The sequence below is a fragment of the Lissotriton vulgaris genome, chromosome 10 (genome assembly GCF_964263255.1).
Source record: "Lissotriton vulgaris chromosome 10, aLisVul1.2, whole genome shotgun sequence".
In the NCBI taxonomy this organism is placed as follows: domain Eukaryota; kingdom Metazoa; phylum Chordata; class Amphibia; order Caudata; family Salamandridae; genus Lissotriton; species Lissotriton vulgaris.
This window is the reverse complement of record NC_141698.1, coordinates 91,299,343-91,324,006: the sequence shown is the minus strand read 5'-3', so window position 1 is coordinate 91,324,006 and position 24,664 is coordinate 91,299,343. Positions and strand designations below refer to the sequence as shown.

General features: G+C 44.8%; 1 protein-coding gene across 7 annotated transcripts in view; it reads right to left on the bottom strand.

Moving 5' to 3' along the window:
* Positions 1 to 24,664, bottom strand: part of TSR3 (TSR3 ribosome maturation factor) — a 97,607-nt gene that overhangs the window by 56,590 nt on the left and 16,353 nt on the right. For 2 of the 7 annotated variants that reach the window (XM_086940577.1, XM_086940581.1), the window contains 2 exons: positions 24,323 to 24,489; positions 17,714 to 17,752 (listed from right to left, as the gene is read on the bottom strand). The gene's annotated coding sequence lies outside the window, so the exon portion shown is untranslated. Of the gene's footprint in view, positions 1 to 14,301; positions 14,559 to 17,713; positions 17,753 to 24,322; positions 24,490 to 24,664 lie in introns of all 7 variants that reach the window. The other 5 variants (XM_086940576.1, XM_086940578.1, XM_086940575.1 and 2 more) reach the window with 4 other exon arrangements.

Sequence of the window (24,664 nt, the reverse complement as noted above, 5' to 3'; positions counted from 1 at the left end):
TCTCTAAAGTGTCGAAAAAATGCAGAACTGCACAGACACTTAAGAGAGAATTTAAAGACATATAATGCAGCCTATAAAAGGCTACACTGTCCAGTACTTCAGCTAGAAATTCCACCAAAAATCCACAAAAACAGCAAAGCCTGTCCAGATTTCCTTTGTCTTCAGTACAAACCCCTCTGGAAGATAGAGAGGAAGGCATGGACAGACAAGCCCCATAGGCTGCCATTATGTGGCTTAGAATAGGATACTGTGCCTTTAAGAGAACTTTCCAGAACTTCACAGTATCCCAGAATGCCTTACAGGTCTCTCTTACTTTCAGTTCTTTTTGAAGGCGTAACACGCCCGACCTGTAGCATTCTTTACATGAACATCTCTCCACCGGGGAGGAGGGCGGGCGCTTATGACTATAACAGAGATACCCCTACTACAGAATGGAGTTACAGAAAAGAAACTACTCCTTCTGTAGTAGGGGATCTCTGTGTATAGTCATAATCTAGTGAATAGAATGGCAAGCCCATCCCCACACCAAAGCGCGGTGGAGAAAAGAAACCAACCACTATTGTGCGAACAAATTCCGCAGTGAAGCCTGTCCAACCTGAGCATCTGCTCTGGCATCAGCGTCCAGACAGTAATGCTTAGCAAAGGTATGAACCGACTTCCAAGTGGCGGCCTTGCAAATTTCTGCAATCGGTACATTACGGAGCAAGGCTGTCGTGGCAGCTTTGCCCCTGGTGGAATGAGCCTTAGGCTTACCCCCTAAGGTCTTATTAGCTTTCTGGTAACATAGTTGTATGCAGGACACAATCCACCTAGAAATGGACTGCTTAGAGGTCGCAAGACCCGTCCTGACTGATCCGTAATTGATAAACAATTGGTCTGACCTACGAATATCTTTAGTCTTATCCAGATAAAGTTTCAACACCCTCCGAACATCCAGGGAATGTAAGGGCCTTTCCGCTGGAGATGAAGGGTTCTGAAAAAACGTAGGCAAAGTTATAGTTTGGTTGACATGAAAGTCAGAAATAACCTTGGGAAGAAATTTAGGGTGAGTACGCATAACAACCTTAGCAGCATGAAATACAGTATAAGGTTCATTACAACACAACGCCTGAATTTCACTCACCCTGCGGGCCGATGTAATGGCCACGAGGAACGCCGCCTTCCAGGACAGGTGCTGCAACGAAGCCTTATGAATGGGTTCAAAAGGCTCCTTCATCAAACTGGACAGCACCACATTCAATTCCCATGAAGGCGAAGGAAGCCTGACAGGAGGGAACACTTTCTTCAAGTCTTCCAAAAAGTCTTTGATCACAGGGATCTGAAAGAAGGAAGTCTGTGAAGGGCTTTTCCTGTAGGCAGTCAATGCAGCGAGATGAACACTAATAGAGTGAACATTAAGGCCAGATTGCGCCAAATGTAGAAAGTAGGGAAGGATGACATCTTCCTTGCACGTCGTAGGATCAGAGTTCCTGGACACACACCAGATACAAAACCTCTTCCACTTGTAAGCGTAGGACGTCCGAGTGGAGGGCCTCTTAGACTCCTTCAGTATGTCCATGCAATCTTCTGGTAGATTCAAATGGCCATATTGCACTACCTCAGGAGCCATGCCGCCAAACTCAAGGATGAGAGGTTGGGGTGCACCATCTGCCCCCCGAACTTCGTGAGAAGGTCCGGCCTGCACGGCAACCGTATGTGTGGAAGGAGGGACAGGTGTAGAAGGTCCGTGAACCACCACTGTCTGGGCCATTCCGGGGCAATAAGGATCATTCGTGCCCTGGACCGGGACAGCTTGATGTGCACCGCCGGAATCAGAGGGAAAAGCGTAAACAAAGCTGTTCGACCAGTTGATCCAGGGTGCCTTCCCCAGCGTCCCTTGCTGGTAGTACCTGGAGGCGAAGTCTCGGCATTTGCTGTTTTCGGCAGTGGCGAACAGATCTACGTCTGGAGTCCCCCACCTTGCGAAGACTCCTAGTACGTCGTCGTTTATGACCCACTCGTGGTTTTCCAGAATCAGTCTGCTCAGTGCGTCTGCCTGAACATTCTGCACACCCGGCAGATGTGTAGCCGTTAACGTCAATCCTCTTGCCAGAAGCCAGTGCTAGATCGTCTGCGCCTCCCGAGACAGGGTGCGCGATCTCGACCCCCCCTGCTTGTTGAGGTAATACATCGTGGTCGTATTGTCCGTCTGTACAAGCAGAGAGTTGGTCCGGAAGGACGGATGAAAGGCCTTCAGCGCCAAGTGAACAGCTCTGAGTTCCAGGAAATTGATGTGATACGTGGACTCCGTCTGAGACCACGTGCCTTGGATCTGTAAGTCCCCCGAATGCGCTCCCCAGCCCTGGAGAGAAGCATCCGTCACGATCGTCTGAGTAGGAATGTCCTTGTGGAAGGGAACTCCTCTGAGGAGATTCTCCGCTGAACACCACCACGTCAGCGACTGAAGAGCATGCCGAGACAGTCGTATCTTGTCGTCCCAAGATCCTCTCCTCTGGTCCCATTGGTCCTCCAAGCACTCATGCAGAGGTCTCATGTGTAGTCGTGCATGAGGAGTGAGGAAGATACAAGAGGCCATCGACCCCAGTAGAGAAGACACCGTCCTCACTGTTGTAGATGGAGCGGTCATAAGAGCCTGAGCCTTCCGAAGGATCGATCTCCGTCGCTCCTCCGAAGGAGACACGCTTGCTGACAGCGTATTGATGGTGGCCCCCAAGTATTGAATACATTGGACCGGGATCGGGACAGACTTGGACATGTTGATGTGCAACCCCAACTTGTTCAAGAGAACGCACGTCTTCCGGAAGTCCGCTTGGGCTTCTGAGAAGGAGGAGGCCTTGATCAACCAATCGTCCAGGTACGGGTAGACAAACACCTTGCCTTTCCTCAGGTGTGCCGCTACCCCTGCCATGCACTTCGAGAATGTCCTGGGTGCAGGTTTCAGTCCGAAAGGCAGCACCGTGTATTGGTAATGATTGGTGCCGACTTGAAACCGCAGAAACTTCCTGTGCTTGTGCGCGATGGGCACGTGGAAGTACGCATCTTGTAGGTCTATGGCACAAAGCCAGTCCCCCTGTTGCAACTGAGGATAAATCTGATGCAACGACAGCATGCGAAACTTCTCTGCGAATCCACTTGTTTGCCTGCCGCAAGTCCAGAATGGGCCTGAACTCGTTCTTGTTCTTTTTGCGAACCAGAAAGAACCGGGAGTACAGACCTCTTCCTCTTTGAGACAGAGGTACGTCTTCTATCGCCCTTTTCCTTAACAGAATATCGGCCTCCGCCTGGAGCTCGCGTAGTTGATACTGCGAGCTGACCGGAGGGATCGCTGGAGGAGGGCTGATGAACCGAAGACTGTATCCATTGCAAACAATATTCAGCACCCACTTGTCCTGAGTAATTTTTCTCCACTCTGCCAGAAAAGATTGAACGCTTCCCCCCACCGGAGAGGGTAACGGATGACGGGGAAGTAACCGCTCAGGGTCGAGACCCGGCCGGGCCCTTGTTCGCGGTAGAGGGCTGCTGTCCACCTCTACCCCTCTGACGTTTTTGGAAAGGTCTTCGGAACTGCTGCTGTTGTTGCTGCTGCTGTTGTCCCGAAGACTGTCCTCTTCCTTTCCCTTGCGATCCGAACCGCCGCTGGAACTGGCGGTAGGGTTTCTTGTCCTTGGGCTTCTCCAAGCCCACCGCCGTCAGGGTTTCTGCCTCGGCCTTCTTCCGGGCCATCTCGTCATGTGCGTGTTTACCGAAGAGCGTGTCCCCGGAAAACGGCAGGTTGGCACTCGCTGTTGCGCCTCAGGCTTGAGAGACGTAAGTCTGAGCCATGCATGGCGGCGCTGGTTGATACCGTGGCAGTAGCCATGTGCAGCTAACAAGGAGATATCCGCCGCAGCACTGATGGCCTGGTTCGAGACCAGCATCCCCTCCTTGACAATTTCCATGAAGTCCTCCCTCCTGTCACGCGGCACAAGGTCCGCGAACTGCTCCATGGAATCCCAAAGCGCACGGTCATATCGTCCCAGCAATGCTGAGTCGCTGGAAGCCTTCATCGTGGTGGAAGAAGTCCCACATGCCTTCCTTCCCGCCGAATCAATCCAGCGGCTCTCCTTGTCTGGAGGCACGGTGGAGGACGGGGAGGTAGAATGCTGCTTTCTGGCCGCCGTAACTATTACTGAGTCGGGGACCGGGTCCATCCTCAGGAAGGCAGGGTCTGAGTCCGGTGCCCTGTACTTCTTCAAAAGTCTAGACGGGGCGGCCTTCACCACCGCCGGAGTAAGAAAGAGTTCTTGTGCCGGTTCAACCAGTCCCGGAACCAAGGGCAACAGAGGGCGAGACAGGTGCTTCTTGTGCAAAGTCTCGAATATCACAGACGTCGTAGGTGTAGGAGCCGTCACCGTGATACCCAACTTCGCGGCCCCCCTCAGGAGAACCTCCTGGAACGTACCGATGTCATCGATAGGAGACACCCTAGTCTCCGGTGAATCGGACAAAGTAGGGGAATAGGAACGGGTCCTAGAGGACGTATCGGTCCTGGATCTATGTCTCCTACGGTGCCGTCTGGAACGGGTGGAGGACCTGTGCCTACTCCTCGATAGTTCCCTCCATCTGGAGCGAGACTTCGATCTCCTGGGCCTCGGCCGGTCCACCGGCTTCTCCGGGGTGGCCGACTTGGGCTTACGTGGTTCCTTAGACTTAGGAGTCTTCTTAAGAGGGGTCGGGAGATCGGGCAACGAGACCGACCTCGGCGGAACCGGTGGCGGCTTTTCAGGCAGAGGAGGCAAAGGAGGAGGGGTAGGAGTCCTCGGACGCGGGCCTCTTGGTAGCGGAGGAGGAGGAGGAACAGACTTCTTTGGAGTATACACCTCCGAGTACACCGATCCCGGTGACCCACCATCCTTCCCGGGCTGAGGAGAGCCCCCCTCAGCCCTAGGCCGCGTAGTACGATCCTTCGACGCCACAGACCGGCGCTCAGGTGTCGACCATCGGCCCCTCGACGTCGAGCGACCCTTCGGCGTCGACCGTCTCCTCCTCTTCGGCGTCGAACGGGTGCCGCGTCTCGACGTCGACCCAGACCATCTCGACGACGACCCTCTGCGTCTTGACGGCGATCTCTTGCGCCTCGACGGCGACCGCCTCGACGTAGCCTTGGAGCGTCTCCACGTCGACCTTGACCTCCTACGCCTCGACGGCGAACGCCTCCGTCTCGCCGGCGAGTGCTTCTGCATCGACGGCGGGCTCGACGACGAGGATCCCCTCGACGACGATGAAGCCTTGTGTCTTGACGGCGATCGACGGTATCGCCTCGGCGGCGAGCGTCAACGCCGATCCTGTCGACGCCGAGAGCTCGACGTCGACGCCGAAGACAGCGACGATGACAAAAGTCTCTGTGTTCGACGGCGGCCTATGCAGGTCCCTCAACGTCGACAGGCGACGTTTTCTTGACCCAGAGCCCTGGGGAGATGGGGAGCCGGCCTTGGACTTCCCCCTCGACGTCTTGGTGGGTGCCACCGACCCAGACGGAGAATGGGGACGTGTGCTGGGCTTCCTGCCCCCGGGGAGCCCCCCAGGGGCCTCAGCATGGGCAGATGAAGCCCCTCCAGACCCACCTTGCGTCTTCGGTCCTCTTTCTTCTAGTCCCTGAAGCCTGATCTTCAGTCTGTCCTTCAGGGTCCTGCCAGAGAAACCTTGGCAGATCTCACACTCCTCAGGGATGTGGGAAGAGGGAAGGCAGAGGATACAGACCTCATGGGGGTCTGTCTTGGCCTTCTTCCTGGAGCACTCCGGGCATTTGACAAATAATGCAGGCATTATGGACAACAAAAGGGTGCACAAAACCAAGAAGAAAGTCACCAGAGTACTTTAAAAGTACACAAAATCGAATTTAGTGAAAAAACACCAACAAAACCCTTGAAAAGGGAGAGCTCAATGCTCCAGGGTCCAGCTTGCAGGAGCCGGAAAAAAGAACTGAAAGTAAGAGAGACCTGCAAGGCATTCTGGGATACTGTGAAGTTCTGGAAAGTTCTCTTAAAGGCACAGTATCCTATTCTGAGCCACATAATGGCAGCCTATGGGGCTTGTCTGTCCATGCCTTCCTCTCTATCTTCCAGAGGGGTTTGTACTGAAGACAAAGGAAATCTGGACAGGCTTTGCTGTTTTTGTGGAATTTCTAGCTGAAGTACTGGACAGTGTAGCCTTTTATAGGCTGCATTATATGTCTTTAAATTCTCTCTTAAGTGTCTGTGCAGTTCTGCATTTTTTCGACACTTTAGAGATTATTTTTGATTGCTCCGGGGTCCACACACATGGGCGGGACTATTCACTAGATTATGACTATACACAGAGATCCCCTACTACAGAAATCACTTTACGCTTAAAAAGCTGGTCAGAAAAACAATCAAACAGCTTTCGTGGGTTGAAGAAAAGGCATCCCTCACGAAAAGGTCACACGGCTGGGTGACTGAGCTCGTATTCCACACCAGCACCACAGAATTACTTAGAATTGGGCTATGCTAAAACTGTTAAAATTAAGTTTTTAAAGTACCGGTTGGGCCAGTTACCCTGTATCCGGCATTTTCCTTACTGGCTAAAGGACAATGCGGGCTCCTCCAGTCGATTATGCGGCTCAGAGCCAGAGGATATGCTGCATTTGTTATGCTCCTGCGATGAACTATTGGAGGAATGAAAGCATCTGCTAAAATGCCATTTTAATCAGCGATGAATACGTTCACAAAGTCAAGCAGTTCTTGCCTGCTTTGCACCCCATGATCCACAACTGAACTGTAGTCTTGTGAAGTTTATGAAGGTGGTGGAAAGGAAAATGCAAAGACCTGAATCCTAATTGCTTATAAGATAGTATTAAAAGTCAAGACTGTACTGCTTTCCACCCACAGTTCCCCAATAGTGTACATTTTATGATTTTAATAGAAATGAAAAAATTGTGATTTATGAAATATTGGTTTTGTTAATGCATGCAGATCTGCTGCTTTTAAGTCTTAATGTTTGTATTGCAATGGTTTTAACCCCTTAAGCGCTGCAGTCGGCCAACGGTCGTCGCAAGCACAACCTTGCCAGTGCTGCGCACGACCATTGGCCAACGGGCCAGCGCTCGTTATTCAAACATCCAGCACTGGGTGCTGAACGTCCGACGCAGCTATGAGGTTAATTAACTATGCAAATAAAAATGTACTTACTTACTATTATTGAATCTTTCATAGATTTGCATGTTTGAGCCCAATTAGTAAGCAGTACAAACCAAAAGAACTGGAGGTGGGTATTAAAAACCACTCCGAATAATAATCAGAATAGTATTCCCAAACATGATATGTACTATAAAAATATATCTCTCACCCCATACCACATTTTATAATGATCTCCAAAATAACCCTTTCTAGATCCGTCCCTTGCCTATCCCTCCTTTGACTCATCCCACATCTCATCTAATATGATCTCCAAAATAACACCAAGGGTACTCACAAACATTTTGCTGGGGGCCGCAATTTTTGGTCTTTGGTGTGGCCCAGGGCTGCACTGGTGCAAGCGGGGGGGGTATAAAGTGGGTGTAAGGGAAGAGAATCAAGTATATCTAGGGGCTTAACTCGATAGTGCACTGTGAAACCAGAAAACCTGGGATGTATCCCGGCTTCTCCACTTGACCTAATTTTGTGACTCTAGGCAATTGATTTATTTCAATTTCTCTCTTTTTTCTTTATTATCACATATAAGAGGAACTCGAAATGCATGCCTTCAGGATACGTGCTGTACAAAATCATCTCCTGTGCATGGAAATAATCACTAATGGCATTTTTGTCAGGGCAGGTGAAGTATGAACGTTTCTAAATTCATGTTTAAAAACAATCACTTTAAAAAAAAAAATACTTCTGAATGCACTACTATAATTTGATTTACTATGGTTAAATGGTTCTACAGGTAATGAAATACACTTTGTATTTTTACACGTTTGCTGTCTTTAAAAATGAAGGTGTTCCTAAAATTTAGGGCCTAGTTACTTCCTTTCCCTAACTACAATTTACCTAATGTTAGTGCGGAGTTGATTAAAGAGCAGGTCAGTACTGCTGCTGCCCAGGGGGCCGCATGTAAAGGTCAGGAGGGCCGCATGCAGCCCTTGGGCCGTACTTGGAGTATCAGTGATCTAGACTCTTCCCTCCTCTAACCTATACAATCAAACTAACAGACTCATACGTCCACCGCTCAAATTAACAACTTATAGTTCCTTATACTAATCCACCACTAACACTTCTTAGTTCCAGATTAGCGTGCTACTCTCCGAAAAGCACTTCAACACCTAGTCCGGGGTAGTACATGCTATAAATACAATTACTACGCTCAATAAAAGTTTCTTTAAAATGCAGACTACTGCTGAGTACTAAACTCATTCGGCTAGCCTGGGCAAGTAGGAAATCCAGAGTGCTTGGGTAGAGTGGTGTGGCTCACTGGTTAGAGGTAGCAGACCCGGAAGCAGACGTCGAGCCGTTCGATTCCCGACGCAGCAGGGTCTTGGGCCATGGTCAGCGGACTCGATAATTCTCGCCTCGGTGCCTACTCCAACCATGGGTCCCACTCAGCAACTCTGGGCAATAGCTTGCTTAATCTCTACTAACGGCCCCATCAGCGCCGGGGATGCTGGTCTTCACCTTGAAGATGCCCAGGACGGACCATCTCACAGGGAAAGCCAGGATGGGTTCCCCAGCGATATACAGCGCCGGGACGCCCCTTTGCTGGGGCAGCTGTGCGCTTTACAAGTATACGACATTTAACATTTAACATATCATGATGCTGCCATATTCACAGGGGAGGTTTTACGGTCCCAAATATTTTTTACACCCATGCACACTTGGTGCATCACTGGTTCCATCCTCAACCAGGGATCTACAATCAAATAGCGCTACAAAAGATGCATTTAGTCTCAACGTAACACTGTGTATCCCTATACGCCTCAGAGCTTCAGTCCTTACAGGCTTGGCTAGAGTAGTTTCAACTATGCACGCAGTATGCTGTGTGGGAAATGCTGGGATTTCACATGTCCTGGGTCTATACCTCCCATTTATGGCAATTGTAAGTGCCAAACTCCTATGTTACAGAGCATAATTAATGACTTTGCTTAAAGACAGTGACACTCACGCGATCTCCCACATATATCCTTTGGCTGGCATTAGAATTTTCCTAGCTCCAAAATGTTATGAGGCAATGTGTTAGCTACAAGTAAAACAAACAAACTAAAGTCAGAACTACATGGCTTCTTTAGGCGGGCAATGGGTAGGGGTCTGAGAGGTTTGCTGTCCTTCTCAGAATTACAAGACTATGAATTGGCGGGTACACAAAACTTTAAATGCCTACAACTAAAACACGCACTGCAGACAAACTTCCTCTTGAGTTCAGGATCCTAATGGCAGCTCTATGTCGCCACGCAACGTCTCAGATATACACACTGTTCCTAAGCGATAGTAGACATCCCTAGACACACCTTAGAGACAGATGGGACCATGAATTGGCGATCTGGAGAATGCCCACTGGGAAGAGGCATGCAGATACCGAGAAAGGTGGCTGTTAGACCTGGGTTCTACCTGATACAATATAAGCCTAAAATGTTTCACTGGACATACTATACCAGAACAAGATTACTGAAGATGGGTATGATGGTAACTGAGATATGCTTCAGGGGGTGCAACATCACTGGTGCCCAACTTACCACCATATGGCTATGTCCACACATCAATGCTATCTATGACGGTATAAAACAAAGACTCAGGGATGTCAAGAAGGAAAACATTGACCCTAACCCACAAGTGGTAGCCTTGGGAATGTGGGGTGAGCAAACCATGTCAAGATACACGCTACTGTTCTGCAGCACAGCATTAATGGTGGGTAAAAGGGAAATAGTCCATATAAGGGGATGCAAAACACTTCCTACAATAAGAGTGGTCCTGTAACATGAACCTGGTGCATGCAGGCAGAGAAGGAAGTTTACATAGCATGAAAATGTACCCAAAAATGTGTTCAATATGGAGTCCATTGAAGAAAGTCAGAGGTATAATTAAGAGAGAGACGAATTCCGGTGATACTCATAGGCTCCTGATGTGAGATACCCCGGGAGTGCCAAAAAGCCAGGTTGCCAATTCTAGACTGTGAACTACAACTAACAATCATGAATTATTGCACCTTATACTGCATGTTATAATGCCACTACTCTGAGAACATCAACCCAAGTTTAATGTGTATTTAAAAAATAAAATAAAGAAAGACCACCAGGGCTTGTATAGTATGATCATTTTAATTGAAAGCAAAACATTTCTGGGTTAACCCCTTCCACGCTGATGACGAGCTGGGCTCGTCATGGCGTAGCCTCCTCGCACATTGCTCGCCCAGCTCGTCACGTAAAGTGCGTTTTCGCAAATCCCAGCGTGCGAGCGGAATTCCGCTAGCGCGCATGGTGTTAAAGTCACTCCAGAAAAGCACAAACAACGCAGACACAATTTGTAAATGTGTTACATGCCCTTACGTGCTCCATAGAAACAAGGCAAGACTCTTTTAAGAAGGGGAGTGGGGGATTTTAAATGGATTATTAAAGCAGCTATGCAGCTTCCGACAATGCAATTTTATTCAATATTAATAAACAAAAATGTAAATAACAGATTTCCATATAGATTTTACACAACTTTTTGTAATGTGCATGCTTATATACATATAATTGAAAACAAAACATTTCTGGACATCTCTGGGTTTATATCCCTTTATCTGTAAAACATGTTTCAAAAGGCCGCCACCATGGGTACCGCTTATAATGGATTTGTCATTCTACTCATTTTCTGTGTAGAACTACTATAATGTTCAAGCCATCTTTTAGCGACCCACTCCATTTTTTAAATATACCATCCAGCTATTTTTGGTTGGTGTTGTACGCAAAAGCAACAAAAACTATTTTCAACCACAAAACTAATACACACATTTAGGATCAAGGAAAAATGACATGGTCAAATGTTTCAATTTTCCGTAATGAACTACAAATTAAATACCAACAGTTCACTTTTATCTAGAAATTAAGTAGAAGATATTTGGCATTTTCTAATTTAATCTAATGATTGTGGCAAATACTTGAAAAGTTGCTATTTAACCTAAGTTAAGAAAGGCATACTGATTGGGAGGAAAATGCCCATTATTAGAAATACTACCATATATTTATTATCAAGAAGGTGTTCTATTATAAGTGTAATTATTGGCTTTCAATGGAGCACAATAAAACAGGAGTGTAAAGCTGTATTATTGAAAACCTCACTGAAAATGGGAGACATGTGTCCTCACAGTTTCCCCGTTAAAGAGAAGTACATCTTTCATGTCATTCCCAGATCCCATTCACAAGTCTAAGACAGCTAACACAGTGTGCAATCTAGCCTGAACAGTCTAATGTACAGAATGTGACCTTAGCCATCCTTCCTACAGAAAGAAGGTTGTGAAGCAGAAAACTTATAATGGTTGAAATTTGGTAACAGTGGAAGAAAACAACGCAGTCTGTCACAAGCAGACTTTCAATAACAAATGTGCAGAAGATACACTGAAACTTGCCAAATATTGTAGGTTCATAACAAAAAATAATTTTGATCTTTGCAATAATACAACTAACACATCATCGTTCCTACTTTGACCTCATCATTGTGATCTGGAAAAACCACCATTATGGGATAACCAAGATCAACACCTGACAAAGTCTGTAGTGATAATAGCTTCTTCAAGTTCCAAGGGGAATTCCACCTTGGGCAGCAGCCAAACCCACCACTAAACTGACCACCTGCAGGGAGTGAAATTATCTACAATGCTGGAACAAAATCTGAAGACATATTTTAGTGTGTGGAGAGGACTACGGTAACAGAAATGTGTGGGGCATGAGGTGGGGGGTATAGGTCATATGCAGTTGTGTGCGGGGGAACAAATATGTGGGGCATGAGATGGGGGGTGTAAGTCATATGCACTTGTGTGTCGGGGAAAATCAATATGCAAGTGGCCATAAAGTTGAGGAAAGAAAATATGTCAAGCCGAGGCCTTCATAATAGAACATATTCTCTTTTTCAAAGGATCATCTTTACTCTGACCCTGATCTCTGTCCTAAAAAATAAGCAGCTTGTCAAAATAGATCTGGGTAAAATAAAATACATTTTCTTTCTGCAGTGCAATGGCAATACCGCTATCTTCAGTTTTTAGGCCAAATCAAAGCTACACAGTGCAATTTCCATCCCCTATAACTGCTGCAGAATAATCTCTTAAAATGGTACGAGCATGAATTTGCCTTTTTTTCTACACTCGCTTCACTTATTTAGGTCCAAGACTGAAATGTACTACTTTTCTGATTCCTTGTTGTGATAGTTGCTTGCGGGCGCTCTTTTCCCATTGATGTACACCTCTCTTGATATGTGTCGCTAGGGATTTCTTCAGGAGGGTCAGGTGGGCATTTTTATTCTGATCAACTACCTTCGAGGAATCAGCTTACGCCTTTATGTGCTGAATCTCATTACCCAATTTGGATACAAAGACTGTGTTACTACTGAAAGGAAGGGCTATAGGCTTCTGCTCTCTGAAAGGAAGGGCTATAGGCTTCTGCTGAGCGCGTGTCTTTGTGTTTTAAGCTGAGCCGTGAAAAGCGCTGCACGGATTTTCCATCGCAATAGCCAAAAGCCGAGAGGTCAAAGGTATCTCCTGCAGCACTGATGATATGGTTTGATACAAGAAGACCTTCTTTAATGATCTTCTGGAAGTCTTCCCGTTTTTCCATAGGAAGATAATCAATAAATTTCTGCACAGTTTCCCACAAAGATCTTTGATATCTTCCCAGGTCGGCAATGGTATTTGCAGCTCTCATGCTCAAACATGATGTGTGACATATTTCTCGACCGAATTCATAGATCTTCCTGCTGTCATTTTTGGGGTGATACACAGTGCTTGTAGAAGCTAGGTAGCTTTTTCTCACAGTTGAATCAATAACTGCATGTGGTTGTAGATATGAGAGAGGCTTATATTTTTTTATCAGACGTTTCATTGTCACTTTCCTCGCTGCATGTATTAAAGTGTTGATGGTGTATCCTAGTTTCCGTTTTGGAGGACTTTTTAGTGGTGTACTCCTTGAAATATATTTCTTAAGTACAGATTTTTTGGGAGGCACAGAGTACAAATGTTTGTTCTGGTAGCTATTTTCAGAAGACTGCGAGGACCTTCTTGATGTCCAGGTCTTTGACAGCCTAGCTCTTGCCATTAATAGCAGAACTCTATTGGATGGTGAACTCCGTGACAGCATTTGCCTCAATGCTGAGTGTCTCAATGTTGGGCGGCTCATTTTCGAGGACAATGATGAAGATGCTGGCAATGAGTAGTCTGGGGGAAATGCGCTGGTTGCCTTCAAACTGGATCTATTGTGCAACATTCTACTTCTTGTGCCCCAGTTTTCTTTTACTGACCTAAGAGGAGATCAATTAAAGTGTGCGAAAACAAGGAGGTGAAGGCAGTGCAGAAGATGTTTAATACAAATAATGCTCTGAAACAGTTGAATGTGGCTTTCTGACTTTAAATTTAAAAAAACCTGTGTATTCAACATTCACTTTTTTAATTGTGTATTTTTAAGTTTAGTTTAGAGAGCCCACTCCACAGACCAAGAAAGGGAACCAACGGTCTTTTAACAGTCACTGCACTCTGGGAGAGGGACTAGTTTGGCTAGTTTACAAATATGGTACTTTATTATTATTCTTTAAATAAACCTGTGCTTTCCATCTGATCACTTTTCCGTTTTGAAAGGGGGTGTTCCAGAGCTTTAGAGCTTGCAGATTCTAAGAGTGCTGTTTTTAGCTGACTAGGTTTAGAAAATGTTCCTTTAAGTAGGTGTGTTTGTGTTCTTTATAAAAGCAAACCTGGGGAACGACGCAAACAGGTAGAATAGGCAATGCTTAGAAATACAATACAGATCCTCTAAGAAAGAGAGCAAAGTCTGCCACTCAGTGTGCAAAAGATAACGTTTAAATTATGCAATTTGTTTCAACAAAAAAACAAAGTAGTATGTTTTCACAAAGATTTCTGTATGAAAAGGAGCCCAGAAACGCCTTAGTTATCAGTGATGAAAGACCTGTATTCTGTGGCGAGTGCAAAGAAATTTTCTTTGATTTCTCAAAAACTCAAAATGGTGCTGGCCATCACTCACATATTTGCGGTCACTACTGTGTAAAGGAAGATTCTCAGACTTCGAACCAGTTCTACTATGTACTAACCAGGAATTTCAGAAGCAGTCTTTGATACATCACAAAAAGGTCGTACCAGAAGTGAAACTAAAGTAGTTTGAGCATATGAACACTTCTTTTGTTAAATGAATCACTAGAAACAGGCAAGTATTCTTAGTGTTCTCCGCACGCTCGCTTGACTGACAAAGATGCAGAACTTTTTAGTGATGCTACAAGTAGTCATTACAATTGAGGAGTCCACTCAAGAGGCTTTGGCAAGCTTGAAACCACAGTCCAGTAGGAGATGTGATGTTGACCAGCACAGAAAACATTTGTCACCTCTGCTTCGGCAACCTAAGTTTAAAAAGAAAGCAAACACTTGTTTTAGTGTTCAGCAGTAACTATCTTCACTATCTGTCAAGCATGTAGTTCAGTGAGACTTCAAAAAATAAATTAAACTCCGACTTATTGCTGTGGTCAGGAGTTCAGATTTGCCAACTACACACTAACCTGACAGCAATCTAATTCCGCATCTGAGGTAAATGCCGTAACTAGTTACTCAGTTCAAGCAATGTACCTCGCTGAACCCCTCAGAAAAAGTTACCTTGAATGGGATTTGATTCTCCATCATGGGCAGCTTCTTTCAATTCATAAACAATAAAACAGGTCTACTATACATGGGATTTCAGATCTTGCAAATCGAAAAGGTTCTGCATTTTTGACACATTTATACAGAAAACACACCTATCCAGACAGCTTGTGGTTCTTTTAAAAAACATATTATAAACCAAATCAGAATCAAAAACTGCTATTAAAAAATCCTTAGCCTGTGGAAAAATTCATTTTAAGGCGCAGATGGAAACATTGAGAATAAAATGGTTTAGACAGAAGCTACTCACTGGAAAGAATATGACACTGAGACTTATAAGCTTCAAGAAGTCCCACTGTACCAGTTTCTAGACCAGTGTCAGTAATAGCAGTTTAGTTTCTTATTTAGTTCAGTATCGGCTATGTTCTAGGTTCAATAATGAGAAGGAGGACTGTTTAGGAATCCCAAGAAGATATACCCGATGAAGGAGTACCATTACAAGTAACATATCCTTCTGCATCAGTGAATCTTCTTTTACATTCATGAGCGATAAATAGAATCACAAGCTAGTCTCTGCCAGTAGGGCAGTAAACTAAGGGTACCCGAAAACAAACATAACCAAGCTGATTTGTTGTGCAGAGAGGTTAGACTACTAGGGTATTGGGCCATTAGCAGGTTTTGACACTGACCATGAAAGGAGATTAACTAATATCCATGTAGTTGCTGTGCACTTTTCACAACTGGGAAAGTTCCTCATAAAAAGGTAGAAGTTATATTGCAGCTAATGACGTGCATAAGGTTTACACTGATGATGCAATAAAGTTTCAAATTACAATTTGTTTTATAAATATGAAAGAGATATTCCACAGAAAAAACACACACATTGGAAATTGCTCACATATCACAAACGTAGATTTGTTAATAAAACATTTGTGTTACTATAAAATTGCACAATTTGGAAAACACACTAAGACTGTCTAATAAAAACAAATATATCTAGCATGTAACTTACTGAAAACAATACACGCATTCTTACTAATTACAGTCAGCAAACACAATCCTAAACTTGAGAATAGCAATACATTAAATATCCAGACTTTTCACCATCAAGTCTACGGAAGCACCCAGTCTTTGCTGACAAGGCCAACAGAGCTCAAAACCTCACAAAGCTAACATATACTGGTGTATTAATATCAGACTAAAACTGGTGTTGTAAAATACCTACTCACTAGTGGTACACCCAACTCAAGTTCCTAACTAAAACTGATCCAGCTAGCTGTGGAATGTCTGTAATTAACTGACATAGGTATGAGACATCTGAAACACTACCTTCTACTGTAAATTAAGAGCAATGAATCCACATTTCCAATAATGGATTGTGTGCTGAAATGGGAAGGGCCCCCTCTTACCTTGAGACTCTTATCCATAAAAAACAGAGTTCAAGGCTATGGTATCTACAGCATTCTCCTGCAATCTGTACCAGAATGGGTATTGATTGAATTTAGCACACAGCCACAAATGTGACACTCCCAACACAAAACGTAACAAAGACTTTTAAGCTTTGGGAAGCCAAAGAATCCTGTGTGTGTGGTTTTTTTTTAGCAAAACCCATACAATGGGACATTTGTATTTGGATATCTATGCCACTGGATTTTCTTAAAGACTTAATAGATTTTACTTGTTTCCATGTCAATGCAGTGGAACTACAGGGAGTATGAAACAGGTGGTCCATTAGGATCTCCCTGGCACCCCTGCCGATCCCAGCCACTGCTCAAATAACAGCTGCAGTGCTGAATTCAGGTCATATTGTTTGGGATCAAGGATTTAAATGTTTTTGTCCAACGGATAAGTAGGCCAGGGCCAACCCTGTGCAACACAAACCTTTTGACTGCCAGTAGTGTTGTAGGAAAGAGAACTGTGCCACCAAGGGAAGATTTGTATCCATATGTACAAATTGTTTGAAATTGTATACAAGATTCATTATGCAAAACATATACTACAAGGGTGAGCCCTCTAAGGAAATGTACACATTTGCAAAATGTAATATATATATATATATATATATATATATATATATATATATATATATATATATATATACACATATATGTCAAGATTGAAAATGTCTCCATCTCAATTTCCAATCCAACTCCAGTAGGTGCTATAACATTGCCACAACATTGCCACCACAGTGGATAACCATAAAACGGGGATGGTTACATTTACTAACAGAGGAAAGTAAAGGGACTTACGGGTGCCATTTCAAACCTCTCACCAGTCCATGTTAGTTCAACTGCTTTCAAACCTAATCCATTTCAACCCCTACTTTCTTAGCATGTTGTCTGGCCCACAAACTGAAACTGTGGCCAGCACACAAACCAAACCCTAACCATCTTGCACGTACACAGACCTAAGAATAAGGAAGACACAGGCAGACAAACAAATATATAAAGAGTGAGATCATTGGCCATTTGGAAACTATGGAGAAGGTGCAAGTTATAGTTAATGTATTGTGGCCAGCGAGTTTATAACACAGTGTATGAGGTGCACAAGTTACAGTAATGACTCGGTAGGGCGCAAATTTTAACTTTAAGTTATAAGTATAATTTTTGCATTTCTAACGTTTGTGTAGTTTATGTTGGGTTTGTATAGAAATAATATAAGAAGTTCTCCTAACTATAACTAATCTTAAACCTTCGTTTTTTTATTGAAAGTATTACATATATGCTCCCTGATTATATGCAAATACACACAGAAGCATAACAGCAAGATTTTTGATTGTTTGCTTTAAAAATGAGATGTGTATAAAAAAAAGATAACTTAGAATACACAACTTGCTATACTATTTTGCAACATTAAATAATACTTCTGCGTATACGTTCAACCCACACTTTTTTCCCCAACCCGGAAAAAGTCTTACTTTTGCCTTGGTCGGGAGTAAATTTCAATCTTCTACAGCCTGGAAAGAGATTGGAGAGCAGTTGGTGAAATCTGTACAGATAATAGTTAGTTCAGTTCTTGCATCATTGCTCAGACCCCAGGGGAATTTGGACTGCTTTTCCTGAGGAGCCCCTTCAACAGAGATGGCTGTGCTTCTATCCCAGGCCAGTTGCAGGAGATTGCTTGAGACCCTTTACGTGGCTCAGGTATTTGACATGGGTAAGAGATGCGCAAGAGAGGTGGTAACTTGGGGAACCAGAGCAGTTATCAGATGCAGACTAAGGGAAAAGCATGTGATCAAGATATAAAACCATCTCCCCAAAAGCACGTTTCTAGTTAATGCAATTTCATTACCTCCACATGGCCTATCTTACAACTCAAAAGTTAACCTGGATTTATCCAGGCAGAACCTCAGCATGCCCTAGATTTAGCATGCAAGGAGCTGATTTTTACATTTAGTACGGGGTTACTAGAGAGTAGCAGAATTTTGGGAGGCAGTGGCAGCATGTCTACAACAATCAAAATGGTCTACCGGAGAAGTTTTTGAAGCTGTGCTCGCAAGGCATATTTCCTACCACCCGGGGCTTAAAAAGGAGGGTACAAATGGTAGAATTAGGCACAGTGTTGGCCAAGTGCCGTACAGTAATTCATTAGAGGTCTCCATGTTCAACCTGGAAGAATGATTTACTTAACTGAGCAGTGGCTGAGGAGCAAAATTTGAAAGCTACTAGAGGGATGATAAACTAGCAGAAGATCTTGCGGATTGGCCTTCTAACTCAATTAAATAGCAGAATCTACTGTAGTGGAGGAATTTTGAACTATGTAATGTGTACAGACATAAATGTAATTCATAAATGTAATTCAAACATGATGCTTGAAGCTGTGCATTAATTCTAGCGAACTGGGAGAGGCGGGTGTCCGGTATCAATATTTTGATGCTGAGGAGTCTGTAGTAGTTGTTTTTAATTGTGCAAAATGCAATAAAGTTTAATTTCTAAAAAAACATATGTTTGTGTGCACATACTCACAGGGCATTCCAGCTCTGGAACCAACGTTTCCAGACTACTTTCATCTACTGTATGTAGATCTGTATTTTTGTGAGTTTTATATATAGCGCAAACTTGACCCGAATGTATCTTGAGCGCTTTATATGAGCACCATTTGTGTTATACAAGGACACATTCATTTGGTTAGGCACCTGGAGATTACACGATTTGTCCAGAATCACAGGATGTTGGGCTTCATTGCCGAGACTCGAACAGGGTTCCCCAGATTTGTGATTGACCGCCCTAGCCATTAGATCACATCCTCTCGCTAAATTGGCAGAGCTTTGCTAGGATCCAAACCCAGATATAAAATGAGCTCCGGCATAATCACAGAGGCTATTATAAGAACTCTGACATAATGAGCACTGCCACTTCACTGCATGGAGTGAAAAAGGGACAAGTGGGTTATTTAACAGCACAAGTAGATTATGAATTACACTGTCCCTCAAGTACAAAATGTACAAAATTCCAATCTCATGCAACGGTTAATGCATGGTCCCTCAATTTCCTACAGTAAGTCAACTGTGCATATATTATGCTACTTTACTGCCTTCTGAATTTTCTGCCTGCTATTCAAGAAATTAAACTGTGAGCTCTACTAGTAGTTGTGATTTACCCAGGCTGTAGATGTGGTTTCACATCTTCTGTGGCAGTCATTCTCTCAAGAGTTTTTGTTTCCTGGTCACCTCTTACGAAGTATAATTTGAGAGTCAATTTTACTTTTAAGTCCTTGTCTTGTGTTTATAATTGCCAAACAAATATCATCTAAATTATTATGCTTTGACAAATGATCGGTTGTGCTGTACATACCAGCTCTGAATTGGCTGACAAGATGCTTCCTTGTCATTTGGCACTTTTTTTCTTCCCAATCTCTCTACCCTCCTCGTGTGTAATCACCCTCGACACAAACTTCTAACTAGGGCAATAACAGCAGTTCTGCGCACTCTGAATGTGCCAATGGACATTGAACATAAATGCGGCAGCTCTCATGCACGCTCGATAGAGGAGTGGTGCACTAGTATGGAATGGTGGAGGACATGAGCGGGTATTTAACAGAAGAGGCTGCCACACACAATTTGAGAAGGTAAAGGGTACTAGGGAGTAAACTACTGGATCTCATCTGGGCTCATCATGACAAGATTGAAAAGATATAAATAGCACTTTTATTGTTACTTATATAGATTGACTTCTGGGCATTAAGGGGACTAGGGAGTAAACTACTGGATCTCATCTGGGCTCATCATGACAAGATTGAAAAGATATAAATAGCACTTTTATTGTTACTTATATAGATTGACTTCTGAGCATTAAGGGGACTAGGGAGTAAACTACTGGATCTCATCTGGGCTCATCATGACAAGATTGAAAAGATATAAATAGCACTTTTATTGTTACTTATATAGATTGACTTCTGAGCATTAAGGGGACTAGGGAGTAAACTACTGGATCTCATCTGGGCTCATCATGACAAGATTGAAAAGATATAAATAGCACTTTTATTGTTACTTATATAGATTGACTTCTGAGCATTAAGGGGACTAGGGAGTAAACTACTGGATCTCATCTGGGCTCATCATGACAAGATTGAAAAGATATAAATAGCACTTTTATTGTTACTTATATAGATTGACTTCTGGGCATTAAGGGGACTAGGGAGTAAACTACTGGATCTCATCTGGGCTCATCATGACAAGATTGAAAAGATATAAATAGCACTTTTATTGTTACTTATATAGATTGACTTCTGAGCATTAAGGGGACTAGGGAGTAAACTACTGGATCTCATCTGGGCTCATCATGACAAGATTGAAAAGATATAAATAGCACTTTTATTGTTACTTATATAGATTGACTTCTGGGCATTAAGGGGACTAGGGAGTAAACTACTGGATCTCATCTGGGCTCATCATGACAAGATTGAAAAGATATAAATAGCACTTTTATTGTTACTTATATAGATTGACTTCTGGGCATTAAGGGGACTAGGGGGTAAACTACTGGATCTCATCTGGGCTCATCATGACAAGATTGAAAAGATATAAATAGCACTTTTATTGTTACTTATATAGATTGACTTCTGAGCATTACGTCCTTTTCTTTTGCTGGCTTTTAAAATTGTCAGGTGTAAACTAGGCTGAGCGCTGAAGAAAAAGAATTATTAATGTGTATAAGAAGTGTCTGTTGTTCATGAAAAATGCATAAGAACAATAGAACAGGTCTTAAAAAATATCCCATGAAATAGTTCTAGATCTGGAGTAGTAATGCTACCATCTTCTCAGAAATCACACACCCTGGTCATGGTCATACTGTAGCCGCTAGTCTCTGTTGTTTCTCTCAAGAACCATATGATTACTGAAGAATCTAGCTGAAGAGACGGCTTAAAGGTAACAGCCGTTTTGAAGTGAAAACACTGATTTGCCTGGACCATATATAACCAGCATACAGAATAGACTTTGTCTATTCCTATTGTTCTTTTACACTGTTTGTCCCATTATCATTTCCTTACTGAACTGTTCGCATTCTAAAATTATCAAAACGATTAAGACGGAGATATTCCTGATGAGGCCTAAACCAGAGAGGCGATGCAGATCTCAGCCGCACAGGCCCATGCTACTAAGGTAACTGTGTGCCAAGAAATACAGGCTTTCCTCAAATCTTCAGGGGGGACCAGAGGAGGAAACAAGCATTTACAATGCAATAGGTCTCGCGGCATTAAAGTTTGAGTTATTGGCATTGTGTATGACAATGCGTTGCATAACATTTTTAGCAAGCTTTGAATTGGTGAGCAGTGAGAGTGTGTGCAAGAGTATGCGGTTTTTGAAAGCAGTGTGGTCGAGAGTGCAGGAATTTGGGTGACCTGAGCAATGTGGATGATGCACCTCACGGACGGGGCTGATGCAGTTATTCGCACAGCTCTGATGGTGCACCTTAGGCACGGGCTCACAGCTGTTATTATTCACACAGCTCTGATGATACACCTCACGCACTGGCTCACAGTTGTTATTCACACAGCTCTGATGATGCACCTCACGCACGGGGCTGACGCAGTTATTATTTACACAGCTCTGATGATGCACCTCAGGCACGGGCTCACAGCTGATATTATTCACACAGCTCTGATGATGCACCTCACGCACGGGGCTGACAGTTATTATTCACACAGCTCTGATGATGCACCTTAGGCACGGGCTCACAGCTGTTATTATTTACACAGCTCTGATGATGCACCTTAGGCACGGGCTCACAGCTGTTATTATTCACACAGCTCTGATGATGCACCTTAGGCACGGGCTCACAGCTGTTATTATTCACACATCTCTGATGATGCACCTCACGCACGCTGGCTGACGCAGTTATTATTCACACAGCTCTGATGATGCACCTTAGGCACGGGCTCACAGCTGTTATTATTTACACAGCTCTGATGATGCACCTTAGGCACGGGCTCACAGCTGTTATTATTCACACAGCTCTGATGATGCACCTCACGCACGCTGGCTGACGCAGTTATTATTCACACAGCTCTGATGATGCACCTTAGGCACGGGCTCACAGCTGTTATTATTCACACAGCTCTGATGATGCACGTTAGGCACGGGCTCACAGCTGTTACAGTGCTTACTTCTTTTTACTGGGGGCAACCTGGCTGGATAAATGCAGCAAAGTTTCTCAATGTAAAGACTTTGCTGCCTCAGCTGCATGTTTACTTCGTTTCACTGTCTCAAAAATGTCCCTTTAAGTCAGGGGTCTCCAAACCGGTCCTGGAGGGCCGGATCCATGCCAGATTTTTTGGATATCCCCATTGAGATACATGTAGTTATTTTAAAAATCTGGCATGGATCCGGCCCTCCAGGACCGGTTTGGAGACCCCTGCTTTAAGTGGTTAAAAGGCTACTAAACTAGAGCAAAGAAAATACACCTAAAAAAAAATATATATAAAGCCCCCCGAAGCCCGCTTACTGCTGGTGCTGTGGTGCGCGTGACGAAAAATACCGTGGGGCGGGACTTCCGTTTCCTGCTGGAAGCTCGCGCCCACGGAGTGGCTGGCCAGGAGAGGAGCAGTCAGGAGAGGAGCAGTGGTGACGCGGGGCTCCCATGCCCGAGGGAGAGCCCCGCGGTGGTGGCTGAAGTCCAGAGTTTCGCCGATGAGGTGAGTGGGGCTTAATTGTAGTGGGGGGGGTGGGCGGCGGGGGAGGGGGCTTCTGTGTGCGCTGGTGAGTGTGTGTGCGGCGGGGGGGGTGGTGGTGTGTGTTTCAGTATGTGTGCGCTCGTGTGTATGCGTGCGCTAGTGTGTGTTTGTGTGCGTGTATGTCTCTGCGTGTGTGCCTGTGTGCCTGTGTGTGTGTGTGTATGGGTGTATGTGGGTGTATGTGGGGGTGTGTGTGTGTCTGTGTGTGTGTGTGTGTGTGGGTGTATGTGGGGGTGTGGGGGTTTGTGTGTGTGTGTGTGTGTGTGTGTGTATGTGTGTGTGTGTATGTGTGTATGTGTGTGTGTGTGACTAGCCTGCCGGAATCGGAGCGCGTGGTTGTGCACGCCACCCGTTTCAGTCACTTTAAAACGATTCCAGTTACTTTTTGGGATGTCACAGTTCTTACTAGCAATGTTCAATCTTCAAACAGTGTTAAATGCCCCTCAAACCACTTTACTGGGCCTCAGACACTGTTTCTTCTTTTAGGGGGTAACAAGAGGCTCCAAGCACGCCCTCCCTAGCTTGCACTCAAGACCTAAGGCGGGGACGCGCTGTCCGTGAGGCCTGAACACCTCTGTGCGCCTCATACGCCGATCGGGGGACGAACCTTCCGAGTCTCACGTATCCCGCATGAGACGAGCACTCAGGAGCGTACTTGGGAGATGGTACGATTCGGAGTGAGTGTACGAGTCGTACTAGGCAGGTGCGACTCGTAGGGCAGTGCGCTTACAGTGCCCGCGCCGCCTGGCGTACGCTCAGTGACCCAAGGAGCAGGCGAGGCAGAGAGGCTGTGCGAGTCGTGATGGGGGCGAGACTCGCACAGCGCACACTTCAGGAGGCACAAAGGGCGGTGCGGCACATCAGGTGCGGGAGATGTAGCCAGGCAAAGGCTGCTGAGGAAGAGAGCAGACATCGACGCGCGGCGGAGACGCCGTCGCCGTGAGCGTGGCGCGTGGCCAGCTCTTGTCGCTCCCTCTCCCATTCACAATGCTGGGCGCATGGCCAGCTCTTGTCAGGTTTGTGGCTTAAACGATTGCTATAGTTCTCTGGCGAGATCGAGCTTCGTGCGTCTCTAAGCCGAGACCTAAAAAGAGCTAAAGTTGCAATGACAGTAATGACTCTGGCTAGCAAAGAATATACCCTTTCGCACAAGTACACATCCCAAAAGTGTAATACGTTTACTGTAGCTTCTAAAACGTGTGAGAAGAACGGACTACAAATAATGTTCCGCCAGTGCAAAACATGGATCAGGTCAGTTGCACAACAGAGCACATACTGCAGCTCGCAAATCACAGCTCCAGCTGGCCTGCTGTACCTACCACAAAAAAACTGCTGCAATGTGGTTGATTCTTACCTTTATCAGGATGGGTAGATCTGGAGTTTGATATCACCATCAATTGGCAAAGATGCTGCAGATAGTGGTCACTGTCGATAGGTTCTGTTGGTCTCTTGGTCAGGGATGCCGAGGATGACGACAACAGTGATTGTGTCTGCCTTCTTTCTGGACCAGATGACTAATGCCTAACAGAGAATAAGACAGCAGTATTACCACTTCGTCCAGTTGTGATAGATAGTGTCAACTTTTCCATAGCTTTATAGTTTTCTTTATTCAGAGTAAGAAGCTTTTGTAACCACCATTAGGTGGTTTCAGAACATTTTGGGTATGGGTACATATTACAGGGACTGCCAAGTTGAA